Raw genomic sequence first — 14,748 nt, forward strand, 5'->3', positions numbered from 1 at the left:
GATCATCAGCGGCGTTGAACGCTACATCTATTCTCACTGATTGAATAAGTGACAGCTAATTTGACAGATGTAACTTCAACATCATGTCCGCTATGAACTGTCAATGAAAAACTCTGTAGAACTGTCATCGTTATACGAAATTGAATAGTTATTATATTTAATCCACGATCATAGAGATAATAAACATAATTAAAATGAGTATTGGATTATTCGGTATAATAGCGCTGCTGATTTAACGGATATTCATGATAATACAATCTGTAAACGATCATATGCGTAATTATAAGGTTTAATACTCGAATTCGATACATCCACGTCGATTATATCCGAACACGGACGAACTCATGTTGTGTCTACATAACCAACTGATAGGTTTTTATCGCAACAATTTCAGAAATCAAACAGAATTTGTTGTTTTATATAATTAATGGTATTCTATAAATAAAGCTCTAAATGTAATTTCTTCAAAAACATAAAATAAATAATAACTGACACAAATTGCTCAACGCCCTATGCAGACCGCTCAACAAAACTTAGAATTAAGAGCCAAAATTGATAAACTTTTCCCTGGGTCCAAATTATTTTTGTGTTTTTACACTTCATACGGGGTGTGGCTCCTAGGAAAAATTAAGTTTACTACTAAAACTTTCCCCGGCGCCCTGAGAGGTCCTGGTCGGAAACACAAAAAACATTTTTTGCATTTTTTGTTCGAAATAATTCTTGTCATTATATTTCTTTGAAGTTATACCTACTTGCTGTTTTGTCCTTTGAATTTATGTTTTTATGTAGAGTGTACAAAAATGTACAACGTGTTTCAAAGAATATTATATTAGATCAAAAATATCTGCTATGTTTATTTTGTGAAAAAACATTTATATCTGAGCTCTTTCTAGAGGGTTGGTAAGACTAGTTTGATTCATGACCCATCCAAATTTTGGATAGTCTTCACAACAACACATTTTTTCCCTTGGACCATAAAATACGCCGAGTAGTCCGAAGGTCTATGAGGAAAGTTCAGTTGCAGGCGTATGGACTGAGCTGGTGCTCAACGTGTTCAAAGACTTATTTTGACTTTCAGACAGGGAACACCCATATAATTTCCTCGAGCCGTCCGACTACTACAGAATAGCAGATTTATAAAATTGTTTCGGTTTTGCAAAACCTCTACGTCTTTCAAAACTTGTTCAGTCATGCACAATTTGTTATTTACTAATGATATATGCATATAATATGTAAAATATGCGTTTTGCATATTTGGTTTTCGTTATTTAAGCCTTTCCAGGTATTCCTTTCTTGCAAAGACCGAGCGTCCAGTCATAATATTATTAATTTTACCATACTGTCTACAGATTCAGCATCTGAGGTCTACTTTTTCTTTGACAATCTTCTTTCTTACTTAATTGGTTGAAATGGCAGGTCGTGGCCGCGTTTTACTGCTTGTCAACCAGCTAAATGTCTGTTCTATTAATATTATTTCCTTTAGTATAAATCCAGAGTTAATTTGAAGTTATCTGATTGAAGACAACCAAGCAGTACAAGCGACGAGGTTATAAAACTTTTTATCAAGGTCCTTGGGTTATTACTACTGAAATAAAATGTTATAACCCACTTTGTTCCATCCTGTATTAGATAGTCGGACGATCTCTTGAATATGTATGTTCGTGATGGCCCCTACTACAATTAAACTTCTATTCAACTAACAAGGGTATTATATCCGACGTTGCATGCAACTACTGATAATTATTGAAAATGTTTGCCACATAAAAGCATCATACTTTATTAATTAATAAGATTAAAGTGTTGTCCGTGAATAAAGGTATGACGAACAACTATACCAACTGAATATATTGACTTTTATTAGAGTTAAGTATACGTGAATTGTCTCAGAAGTATCTGGCCCAACAAATAAAACACACAATACACTTTTCCCAGCTATATTCGTTACCGTTTTTTAAATAAGAATCGTCAGGGCTCCTCAAAATAGCCATTAACTGCCGTTTTTTCAAGTCTGGGAACGGAAAATAATCCGAAGGGACTAAATCTGGCGAATAAGGGGCATGAGGTAGCAATTTAAACTTTAATTCGTTAATTTTGGCCATTGCAATAACGGATGTGTGAGCTGGTGCATTACCTTGATGAAACAACATTTTCTTCTTATCCAAATTCGGCCGTTTTTGCTTGACTTCATCGCCCAAACGTTGCAATAAGTTCGCATAATACTCGCCGTTGATAGTTTTTCCTTTTTCAAGATATTAAATGGAAATTAAATGCAGATGGAACGGTTTTTGCTTTCTTTGGAGTCGGTTCTCCCTTTTCAGTCTATTGTTGTGTTTGCCCTTTTGTTTCAGGTGTTAAGTGATGGATCCACGTTTCATCCATGCTTATGAAACGACTTTATTTAAGTGAAACATTACCAAATATCTTCACGACGCTGTTTTTGTTCCATTGTGAGAAAACATGGCACCCAAATTTTTAGTTAATTAGCGATGTACCGAACTTTTTGAAATGCTTACTATATCTGCTAGCTTACGCACTTTCAGTCGACGATCATCCAGTGGATTTTCTACAACATTTCTGGAGTCGTCTCTCCATGGACAGACATGAGCAGCTTACATAAAACTCGAACGAATATTTTGGATCCTTTATGTTGATCTGCGTATGAGATTGGAACGATGTGTATCTTTTCTAAATCCGCTCAAACGTTTAGTACTTTGAAGATAAGTTCGATCGATACAGCTCCAAACACCGAGGTCCTTGAACGCATGAACAAAACTTCAGAAATAGCCACCACACTATGAAGCGACTTAGAATTAGAATACTTTTGTCGTGTGGTGGGCGACACTGTAAAGTACGAGAAGCATAGATTGGCGCACAACATTGTGGTTGAAAAATCTTTTTCAATGGTTTCACGTTGAATAATGTCAATTTCTAATTTAAAATTTGACTGGATTTTGCATAAATTGTAACCAGAAAGTTCCATCGACTCAAATCGGGTCCCTTTCAGAGCAGATCTTTTTCTAACCTTTCAAGGAAATCTTAGCAGACCCGTTGATGCAAGAGCTTTTGGTCAGGAGTCCGATTTTTTGGCACCAGCTTCGAACAGACTTTTGACATGTGTAATTCTTCGTGTAAAATTTTTCTAACCGTTTCTTTATCAGCGTTTACAGCCTCGATAATCATCCGGATGCTCATTCGATGATCTGCACGCACAATTTGGTTGATTTTGGTAACTGTTTCCGGAGTTGAAACAGTCTCAGAGTGACCTGGGCGCTGGTCTTCTTCAGACCCTCACTAAAATGCTTACACCAATCAAAAACACGCGCACGAGATAGAGAATTGTCCCCATAGGACTCTTGCAACAATTTATAACACTCAATCGGAGTTTTTTTCAATTTAACGAGAAATTTGAAGACCCCCGTCTAGGGCGCCCTCTAGTCGCGCAGTTTCTTTATTTAATAGCCAGACCTCGTATAGTGAAATGAATATATTTCGTCTTTTCATTCACTCTGAATTTATGCGATTAGATTTGGGTTTTTCTTCGAAAGTGACAAGAACTGTCTTGCCAAGCGATTTTTCCGGATCACATCAACTTCTATGGAAAATAGGAGACGAAACTCAAGTGGAAAATCAACGTTTCCGACATTTGAAACTTTGGAAATATCGTAATGTGTTTACTGAATTTGGTCGCGTAGTCGAAAAATAAAATAAAGAAATGGAATTTTGATAAATCGATCAATGAAATATGGAAAATTTATACAGTAATTTAAATATCACGAGCCATTAATTTTCGTACATTTGAAATTTCCGTAAAAAAAAGAAAAACGCATTGTATCCAAACAAATTTTTATTTAAAATGGAGAATATAAAGTGGAAAATTATTTCTTAAAAGTAATAACCTTCATCTAGCCGCCATCTCGCCCAAGGCATTCCTGAAACCTGACCTAGATTATTATTGAAAACTTCACTACATAGTATCGGGTACGGAACCCATTTCTTGACGAATACTTTGGTTAAATCCCCTTAACCATAGTAAAAAACTGTACGGGCTAACCTTCGAAGATATTTCAGCCTAAACTGTCACTTCTGCAGAGCTTTAAGGTACTTGGTGTTGTAATTTGGGTATTTTTCTACTCGTTGTTATTGCCGAAATCCTGGAGCATCATATCAATAAACGTTTTTGTTAAAAATAAATCTTTTTCGTCCAAATCCACACCCAAGCAAGGAACAAAGTTTGAAAGTATCTGAATTACAGAGGCAACAGAGGCTTGTACAACAGCTGAAATAGAAGTTGTTCAAGTCCAAACTCCACTGCACATTGTCCTAGAAATACTCGGACTTATGTAGTAAGAACCTACGCATTCGCGCAGGATTTCTGACGGGATAGTGACACTAAAATAAATTGAAATGGACGTACACCATGATTGTGAAGCCTATAATAGCCTATGAAGCAGACATCTAGATTTTTACTCGAATAAATACTTTGGGAGAATGAAACCCAGAGGTTGCAGCTCAGGAATACCTAATTATAAATTTATCGACATGATTCTCTCTACTCTCTTTCGATTGGATCCCCATGAAATTCACGTTTCAAGTGGTGGAAACGGCAAAGGAAGAGAATAACTGAAAATAAATGAAAATTTCTACGTTTGGGATTTCGGATACGATCTTTTGAACTAAAATATTTGCAAAGTTGGTAGAGCCGGAAGTCGACTGTAACTTTGTTATTCTAAATAAAACACTCTGTATATTAATAGATTTTTGAAATCTACGTAAAATTTTAGTATACTTTCGTCTGAAAACTTTTCTCGAAAAATGCATACTTTTCGAGTTATTAATTTTTTTGTAAAAAATTCGACCCATTGCAGACCCTTATAAATTATTTTTTTGCAAAGATACCCTTAAAGATATGAAAATTATTTCTGTTTAGTTGCTTTAGCAAGGTCAGACATATTTGAATCTATGCTGAAAAGTTTTTCATTTTATACAGGGTGTATATAAAAAGTGTTCAAAGTTTAACTTCATAAATATCAAATTTCTTTATTTTTTTTCAACAGAACCACCCGGTTTTTTCTATTTTAATGCATTCAGGGGTAAAAAATAAGGCAAATAGAAAAAGTCGGGTGGTTCTATTTAAAAAAATAAAGAAATTTGATAATTATGAAGTTAAAATGTGAACACTTTTTATACACACCCTGTATAAGATAAAAAAGTTTTCAACACAGTTTCAAATACGTCTGACCTTCCTAAAAGCAACTAAACAAAAACCATTTTCATATCTTTGAGGGTATCTTTGTAAAAAAATAATTTATAAGGGTCTGCAATGGGTCAAATTTTTTACAAAAAAATTAATAACTCAAAAAGTATGCATTTTTTGGAAAAAGTTTTTAGACAAGTGTATACTAAAATTTCACGTAGATTTCAAAAGTGTATTATTATTTTGCCATAAACAGATAGTTTTAACTCGTCGTGGGACATCTTGTATAGACAAATGTCAATAAGAAACATTCTCACTGTTTCCGTTGAAACGCCGCAAACTGTCACGTGATTACGATTTACGTCGAAGATAACCGATAGTTTTTTTTTGTCTTTAACGCAAAAGTTTCGAATCCTCATTGTGAAATCTCAATTCTCTCCATTAAGAACTTGATGCGACCTTTTCAAATTTATTTCAGTTACTTGCGATGTAAAATTATTCTCTGATATTCAAGATCTGAAGAGAAAATTCAATAATATGCGGAGCCCCAACGAATTGTCTCCAATATTAAAGAAAAATTAAATTAGATTTTGCCGGAATACTTCGGCAAATAAAGTCCTCCGATGGTTACTTTTGCTACAGATCTTATTGAAATTTGTGATTTTTCACTAAAATCTTCAGTGGCAAAGAACATTATTGAAAGTCCTGTTTCAATATGTTGTCAAAGCAATGGTTGGCATTTCTGTTTGTTTACGGCGGTCTATAGATTTCAAGGAATCGAAAGTTCTCGAAAGTTTAATAGTATATAAAGCGGATGACTAGCAGTCAACAATTTGAAGTAATAAGGAACACACCGGGACAGTAATTAAATAAATTAGATGTTTGTGAATAGTTTATAGTATATTTGTTAATTAAAAGACAGTAACTAAATCATTTTTAATATTATTGCTTTCGATTTTTTCTCACTATGCAGCAAAATAGAAAAAAGTTTTTATATGCCGTAATCTGAGATTTTTTCAATAAGTAGGTACCAATTAAAGTTAGAAATTTTGTTTTATTTAATACACACAATCTTCGTCTTCTATTTCATACGCACCCAGGCGTAGTTCTCTGTAAGTTTCAGCCACGTTTTATAAATATTCGTTTACCTTCTGATATCTGATAATAGTTTTCAGTTATAGCTTAAATTTTATATTAAAACAATCATTTATGAACGTAGCATTATTTAAAAGAGAAAGTTCAAACCCATATAACCAATATATTAGAAAACGAGGCACACCACTGTGTGTCTGCGTGAAAAAAGTGACAAACTGTATATTGTCTTCGGTAAGATTTCATCTTAATTTTTTTTTTTTGGTATCTTGTACCGTCATTTTCGACCTGCACGCTACTGTACGATCCTCCTCTATGTATAAAGTGATTTCCAAATGATTTCCCTAAATGCTGATCTTTCCGGATTTGTCGTATTGTCCCAAATAACGTTTTGTGTCGATTCGAAGAAGAAACGACATTTTTATTCCACGAAAGCCGCTGATTGTGACTACCTATTGTATGGAAAACATTTTTTCCGTGAAATATAAATCACGATTGCGTCCCTTTTCGATTCCTAATATAATTTACTAGAAGAAAGATATCGAAGTTTTCGAATATATACTCGTTATATAAAGGGAAATATCTTTTAAATATAGTACGAATTTTCTACTTATTCATGTCTCGAAAGGAAATGTTACCTTATTTCAAGCGTAAGATTGAACTTAACGGTTCAAGTTCATATATTTTATCAAAGCAGCAGAATATCTATTATTGGGAATATCCGGTTGCACCAATTGACTACACTTCCATACGATGTGGGAAATTGGGCTGCATTCACGTTAAATTTTCTTTCGGTAGCACATTAATTTCGATATTGGGAACGCAAATGATCAAAAAACCACACAGAGTGTTTTTCAAATACATCAAAAACTATGAAAAAAATGTAAATTCGTGTCAGATTTTTAGGTTAAGTTTGCTATCGACAAATATTGACATGAAGTACTCAAGAAATGTCTTAGAATTAAACAAGAAGAAGTTTACTCTGAAATTAAGGTAAGAATGCCCCAAGAAAGGGCCTTTTCTATCCTTCTTATACACTGTGTTATATAGTAATTAGAGTGCGCGCGCAAACATCTCCATGGGCGCGACAGTGACAAATCTCAACAGCTTTACTCAAAATTTCAACTAGCCGCTTCGATCTATTTTATTATTGTAGAGCTCGAACGACTACTAAGTTTTGAAAAAGATTCAAATAATTGAGATTCGCGTTTTGACTTAAGAAGGATTGTCACCAACAAAAAATAAAAACAGAATTGAGACTGTTTACAGTGACTTTCAACAGATATCAAAAGGAAACGTCACAATTTAACACCCAAAGAAAAAGCTAAGAACAAAATAAATTACAGCACAGACCGGCATGTCCAAAACAAGTGCTCTAATAATCAAAAACAACAAAAAACAAAATTTCCTTAATCTGAGAACTATTTTTTTTGTATCTAGCTATTCTTCTTTTTTATCTTAAATCGTTTAATTGCTTTTATTTCAACCTGTACATATCACACTACCATCTACCACAACTCCAGCCCTGCAGAGGAGTAATTTCTACATCATGTAAAGTTTCCTCAATCCAACCAAACAAAAACACCCAAGGAAACTGCTATAAACCAATTTCATATCTACTGTCAATTCCCGCCAAGTCAACTGTCACAGAAGAATCGACATGTTTATAAACATAAAAATAAATTGTACTTTGTTTTAATACTACATACTTTTTTTCTAATCTATAACAACCTATGTACTTTAATTACAGAAAAAAAAGGGGCAAACCTAGGTGTGAATGAAATCGTTGATCGTATATACGGGATATTTACGTTCTAAACGTTGGCAGCTATGTAGTATCGGTCTTAGATGTTGTAAGATTTATTATAATTAAAATCGGATTTTCTTGTATGTTAATTTGCTATTTTTCATTTGCATTTAATACTTAATTAGTCACAGTATACGATATAATTTCATAACTAATCAAAAGAAAGTATCTAATACTACGTTGATGATACATAAGGTTTTATCAAGTAGTTGAATGGAGATGGTAGCATAGTACATTTTAGAAGAGAACAAGATAATTTCAATTACTTTTGTGAGAAATTTAAGTAATGAATCGTTTATAAAATATTATTGTTTAATTACATTCCAGTATTACGACTGTATATTAAAAGAATTTATTAAAAATTTAATTTATTTCATGCCAATAAAATTACAACATGGCAACGATGTAAAACATCCATCGTTATGTCTGCAAACTTATCGTAAAAGCCGTTTATAGATTTGATTATTTACTCGAAAGCTACACATGGGAATTAAAGAGGATGCAATAAAAATTTTTTGTTCTCCTAAAATTATTAACGTAGTCTCATTCGTTATTGTGAACGTACCTACTTGAATATTATTTTCGTATTGGAGGGATTAGTTTGATAATTTATTCGCCAGGGTTGTCAATGTGAAGTAAAATTTTGAGAAAGATAAAAACGCCTCTAATTATTTCTATACAATAAAAACAAGTTATTTATAAAATAGACCAACATTTATTAAAGAATATAATTTATAAAATATCGCACAAAAACATCTTTCTAGTTTTTTAATAAAATAATAACACATGTGTGGTTTATTTTTAATGAAATTGTCATCTGAATTTCATTGCGAAACATTTGGCAACATGACAATTTATATACAGATCGTATTCATCATAAAACTTATATAAAAATTGTTTATTGATAAAAAACGATTCCCATGTCGTGGAATAGGTATAAAGCTTTGAGTTGGGATTGTTATTAAGTTGTCAACAAATAACAAGTTTATAAAGTTTGGATAATTATGTCGTGGGACGATTGAGATCGTATATAATATGTTGTGTAGTAAATTTTGGCAAAAATCTTGAACCAATTGTGAAAATTTATATAAATATAAGGATTTTAGAGATAATTTGTCAATAATTTTCCACTCACACCCAAATTAAATTCACTATTTAAAATTAAACTGAGCTAGTATTAGAAAATTTACTTGCCTTTTGAATCCTCATTTAGTTGGACTAACAAAGAGATACACATATACCTAATACCTCAATTTGAGCAGGTATTTATATTCAGCAAATAGAATGAAGTTTATTTAATTAGAAAGATAAACATAAGCATATACGAGAAATATTTAAAATGTAAAGTCTCACTATAATTAAATACTGATATAGTACCTCTACTTCTTAGCCTGTAAATAATCGACATTAAAGGCAAGCAAACAATCGAAACAACAGACAGTTTTTTTTATAATAGATGTATTTCGATGTCCGGTGTACTCTACACATCACCGTTTTTATAAAACTCATGTAGTGTGCTCTATAGCGATTATATTCACAAGAACGTAGTTAATGGTATACTCCCGTGCCTTTCAGATAAGTTGTATTCACGCAGTAGTTTGAATAAATATAAACTTTATTTTAACTCACTTTCTATCATATTTTATAATGTTTATCTTACGAAATTTCCCGGATAACCCACATATTAATAGGATGTACAATTTTGCATGAAGAAATTGATCAATTCTATTGTTTACGTTCGAAAGATCGAGTAAACTGCTGGAAAAACGCATGTTTCAAATTATCTGGGGGTCATTAACTCCTAGAGAAAAAAAGTAACTGTGAAATTTGAGCAACAAGGTCGGTTTGATGCAATTTTTTCATACTTTTGCGCTTGAGAAGGTATACAATGTGTATCATGAGATTGACCAAAGTAGAAAGATTTTTTTATCGTATATGTTTTAGATGAATAAAAAACTAAAATTTACTTTAAAAACTATATTTAACATGCACCAATATTTTTTTTTGTGTAGAATATAATGTTGGAAAGCGTTCAATATGTCACAATTAAATTTTTCACGTTCATACGGAATCAACATTATTTTTTCTAAAAAATCTTCCAGACACGGTTGTTTTAATTTCAAAAATGTGACAGTATTACATCAGTGGAAACACGAATTTATGTGCATACATTAAAAAAGACCAACAAATAAAAAACTATAAACAACAAGCAACGATATTTTTGGAATTTTAATTGGAAACTGGATTTTCAACGTAAATAATTAATAATTAGTATGCACAGAAAAAAAAATAAGATTTTTACATTGTTTGGACATATAACTCACTATTTCGAACCTTTGAAAAGCTGCACGAGAATTGTATTCGTCAGTATTTTATATTTACCATGACGTCATAGCTAACAAACAGGTAGTGGCTACTAGTACTTTGCTAGTGCGTAAATATTAAAACATATTATATGCATTAATAATTATTCCTATGACTGCAATGGTGTATATAGTAATAATAACTACTATAAGAATATCGATTTTGAACTTTCTTTCAACTGAAGACTGCGGCACTGAAACAGTTTGCTTTGAAACTTGAATATTATAAGATAATATTCATTTAGATGATTACGAGGTCTAAAAATCCCTGTTATCATATATAAACCATTTGAGTTCAAGACATTTAAGCTGAGAAGGGTCTATAAGAAGGTAATTTGGTAATTGTACCTAAATCATTCTAAGAACCTAAAAAATACTTTAGTGCAAGCTGCCATGATTATTAAAGTTAACCATCGACATCATTTAAAAGGCCATCTTAATAGTATACTTTTTTCAAGTATCTAGATAATTTCAATTTTATTGAAATAAGAAATAGTAGAAGTAATTTTTACTAGCTATTATTTAACATAGGGTGCCAATTAAAAAAGTAAATGTTGGTTACAATATACACCATATTCCCGTCACATGTATCCTTAGACACAATGGTTTTGTAAATATAAACAAACAAAAAGCTTTGCTAGCAATATTTAATGTTGCTTCAATAAATAAAGTTTTAAAAAAAGAACGGACGAAGTATTTTGAAAATAAAATGATTTTATAGAATATTTATCTAAATGGAAATTATAAAACGCTTGTAGAAAACTATTCGATGTCTGGAAATGACATTTTTATAAATGAATCCTTATGAATAGAGCTCAATTAATAATGTTCGTCGTTATCTCTTTTCATAATTATGAGGTCATAACATTGAATTTAATTCAATAGATCATAATTATGGAGTGACTCCATAGTCATAATAAAACATCTAAAAGAACGTATATCTTTACTTAAGACAAAGGTACATATTTTAGGTATATTATTTCACGTCTCATCTCATAAGAACTAGAGGAACAAAACTCTCTATCATAAGAATCATTAAAAGCAGGTGTAAATAATATATAGGATGTTATATTCTATAAAATTCAGTCAACTCCTAGCTGTTTATTTTGAGAAAGTAGTTTATGAATAATTAATTCTTAATATGTTGAGTATTGGGTTGCTTGTAACGTCAGTAATTCGTATCAAGATAATATTCTGGGTTGGTCACAAATAATTTTTCTAATTTCTTTCTACCAAATGTTTGATAAAAAAAAGAGTTGAATACATTAAACTGCTATACTGTTAATTTATTTTTAGATTTTTATCTGGAGATCTCGTATTGCGTGTTGGTAGGTAAGTATACCAGTATACTATACTGCGACGGAATTGGTTCTTTAACTAATTACTTCAACGTATCCACAGTAATAAAAATATTTCTGTATAACAATAAAATCGATAAAGATCATTATATCGAAATAACACAATAGAAATATTACCATAATGCTTCCATTATAAAGAAAAAAATAATAAAATTTTATGCTATATTTTATCCCCAAAAAGCAATACAAGTAAAAATATTTCAGAATCTCGAATCATTTACCCAGTAAATGCATCGGTACAACTGACGGAATATATAAAAAGAAGAAGTAAAAAACTCAACAGCTATTAACCTTGTTGAAAATGTAAAGCTGTTCTAATTTCAATTTTTTTTATGTTCCGCATAGGTTCTAATCCTCAATTTATTTCTTCTACACAAATTTTAGAATTTCAATTTTAGATTGTATAACGACATAAATAGATAAATTGAAAACATTTAACCATAGAAAGAATACCACTAAAAGGCTGGCAGAGTGTTTGTGGAGCACAGATTTCTTGTTCTGAACGTGTTCTGAATACGTCCAATGTATCTTCGAACCCGGGCAAGGATATTTAATTCAACGCGTGCGCATTTATCCTACTTGCCATGTAATGCTTACAACTACAACATCTAACATATCTGTGTGTCTATGTATTTGTAATTAAAGAACGTTACGTAGGCCACAGAGCTTGAGAATGTCAAACGAAAAATAATAAAGCATTCATGGATTTAGTTACCGCGAATATCGCTATTATATACTTTCATTTGTATAAAATGCTGTTTTAAAATTATAAAAAATATCCCGTTTCATCAGAATTTTTGTTACCAAGGAAATCATTATTAAATCCCAAAATGGGAACTTTTGTGAAATGACAGATTTATTTTTAGGTATCCTTCAAGTATATTGCTAAAAATACCAATTAATTGTTATTTCTATGATTATAAATAGAGTATAATTTATACATAAAACCTATGCTTGAAATATCCTCAGTGAAAAATTATTGAAATTTTTACAAAATTCTTCAAGTCATTATACTATCCATTCGATATTCAATCGTGCAATTATTTCATAGATAATTAGGTACAAACCTGAACTGCGCGTATTACTTAAACAGATAAGATGGCGCTGCATACTTGTAACTTCATTCATGTTTTATTACGTTACCTAGTTAATTGTTATTAGTAATTATTGAATTCACTTCGATGTCTTCTTTATTTGAATTATCGAAATGATTAGGAAATTAATTCCAAGAAGCAAAACCTGAATGTTTGGGGATTTACAACAAACTTCCAAAAGACCTTTTTTAATGGTCCCGGTGCCGTTTTGATTTAATACCTTTTAACACGATTACTCTACTATATATGGTCACGCTTTGTAGTTACAATGGAAATAGAAAGAGCATAACTATAAAAACGAAACAGAAATATTTTCCAACTTCATGCGATGATCTATAAATGGAGAATTTACCACATATACGTGATGTTTTTATAGGTTAATTATTTTAAAGATGGAATCGATATGCAGAAAGTTGATATAAGGTAAGTGATAAGTAAAATTATATATGTAATAATAATATTAGTCATATCGACGAAATTATTTCCTACCAAATAAAAGTTTCGCAAACTGTTACTTACCAATAATGAGGTGTTTTAAAATTATAGCGGCTTAAAACATACTTATCTTAAAACAATAATCGTTAAAATGATTTGTAGTATACAGTGCGGCACTAATATATTTTTAATTGGGGAGACTGATAATTCTCATAACATATACAAAGCATATCAAAAGTAGATTTAACTTTACTAAAACTAAATTAATAATTATTTTTATTATATTGTTGGGAAAAATAAGTAAGTTGGTATTTGTATTAACAGTATATTTTGAAGATTATTATTTCTAAGCTACTATTTATAGCTACTAATCAATGCTTTTGATACTATTATTGTATTATAATTGCAACTTTTAATGAGTTTAGTTCAATTCTGGCTAAATATGTCATTGAAAGTTTCCAAAGAATATTAATTCGAAAGCTAAACTCTATCACAACTAATGATTCTAAATTTTTTTATATAAGCTCAGTAAAATAGATCAGTAGAAGGTTATTTATTGCTTGAGTCCTAGTCAATAGATGATGATGAAATAGAAAAGAAGAAAGGTCCTGACTCTGTTTTACCGATACTACCACGGCAGGTGCTCTTCCGAGCCGTTCAACATAATCCCACACAGCAAGACCTACTCAACAGGCAGACGTGGCTCATGAAAACAGAGCTTGCGTGCAGGCGCCCGTTAATTTATCGGGACTTCTTTCTTTGGAGAAGTGCAAGTCTGTGGAATCGGCTACCAAGGCACGAATACTACAATCTACAGAATTTCAAGATCAATATCCACTAGCATCTCCACACGCTAGGCACCACTCGAATTACTCGAGTGTATTAGGGTCCCTCTTGTGCCTGCTTTTTACATAAAAAAAAATTACAAACGACTGACACAAATTAAAGTCCAAAGTCGTTTAGTTTGGATGCCGTGGGCTCTAAAGTTGAAAATTACAGTCTTCAAATTCAAGATTAGATTATTTGGACTGTCGTTTTTGCTTTATAACCGCAATGAACATAAAAGGATATTTCTTGTCACATTCTACATCCTCCAAAATACGTAGACTCAATGTAGGCTATTTCTTTGACCCACTTATAGCTTGCTTGCTGAATTGGCAGTTGTCTTTCTCTGCCAATCCTATCATAAGGGGGTTTTTGACGAGGTAATGACCTCTCAACACCGATCACTATAGTTATTATCACTTCTGGGTATCTAGAGAAATGTCTCGGACTTTTTGTAGGCCTGAAGTGTTTCTCCAGTGAGACTCCATCTGATTGTTTAGCAAATTAGTAACCTCAACTTCCGCGACTGACGATTCTTCCACATTAAGATGTATTTGGCCGTAGTTAAAATATATATGCT

At 31.7% G+C, this 14,748-nt stretch overlaps 1 protein-coding gene across 8 annotated transcripts in view; it reads right to left on the reverse strand.

Moving 5' to 3' along the window:
- Positions 1 to 14,748, reverse strand: part of LOC130890853 (adenylate cyclase type 2-like) — a 103,217-nt gene that overhangs the window by 86,725 nt on the left and 1,744 nt on the right. The window contains exon 1 of one of the 8 annotated variants that reach the window (XM_057795234.1): positions 13,428 to 13,443. The exons of the other annotated variants lie outside the window; for them this stretch is intronic. The gene's annotated coding sequence lies outside the window, so the exon portion shown is untranslated. Of the gene's footprint in view, positions 1 to 13,427; positions 13,444 to 14,748 lie in introns of those variants that run through there. 8 annotated transcript variants of the gene reach the window in all.

Source organism: Diorhabda carinulata, chromosome 2, assembly GCF_026250575.1.
Source record: "Diorhabda carinulata isolate Delta chromosome 2, icDioCari1.1, whole genome shotgun sequence".
Lineage (NCBI taxonomy): Eukaryota > Metazoa > Arthropoda > Insecta > Coleoptera > Chrysomelidae > Diorhabda > Diorhabda carinulata.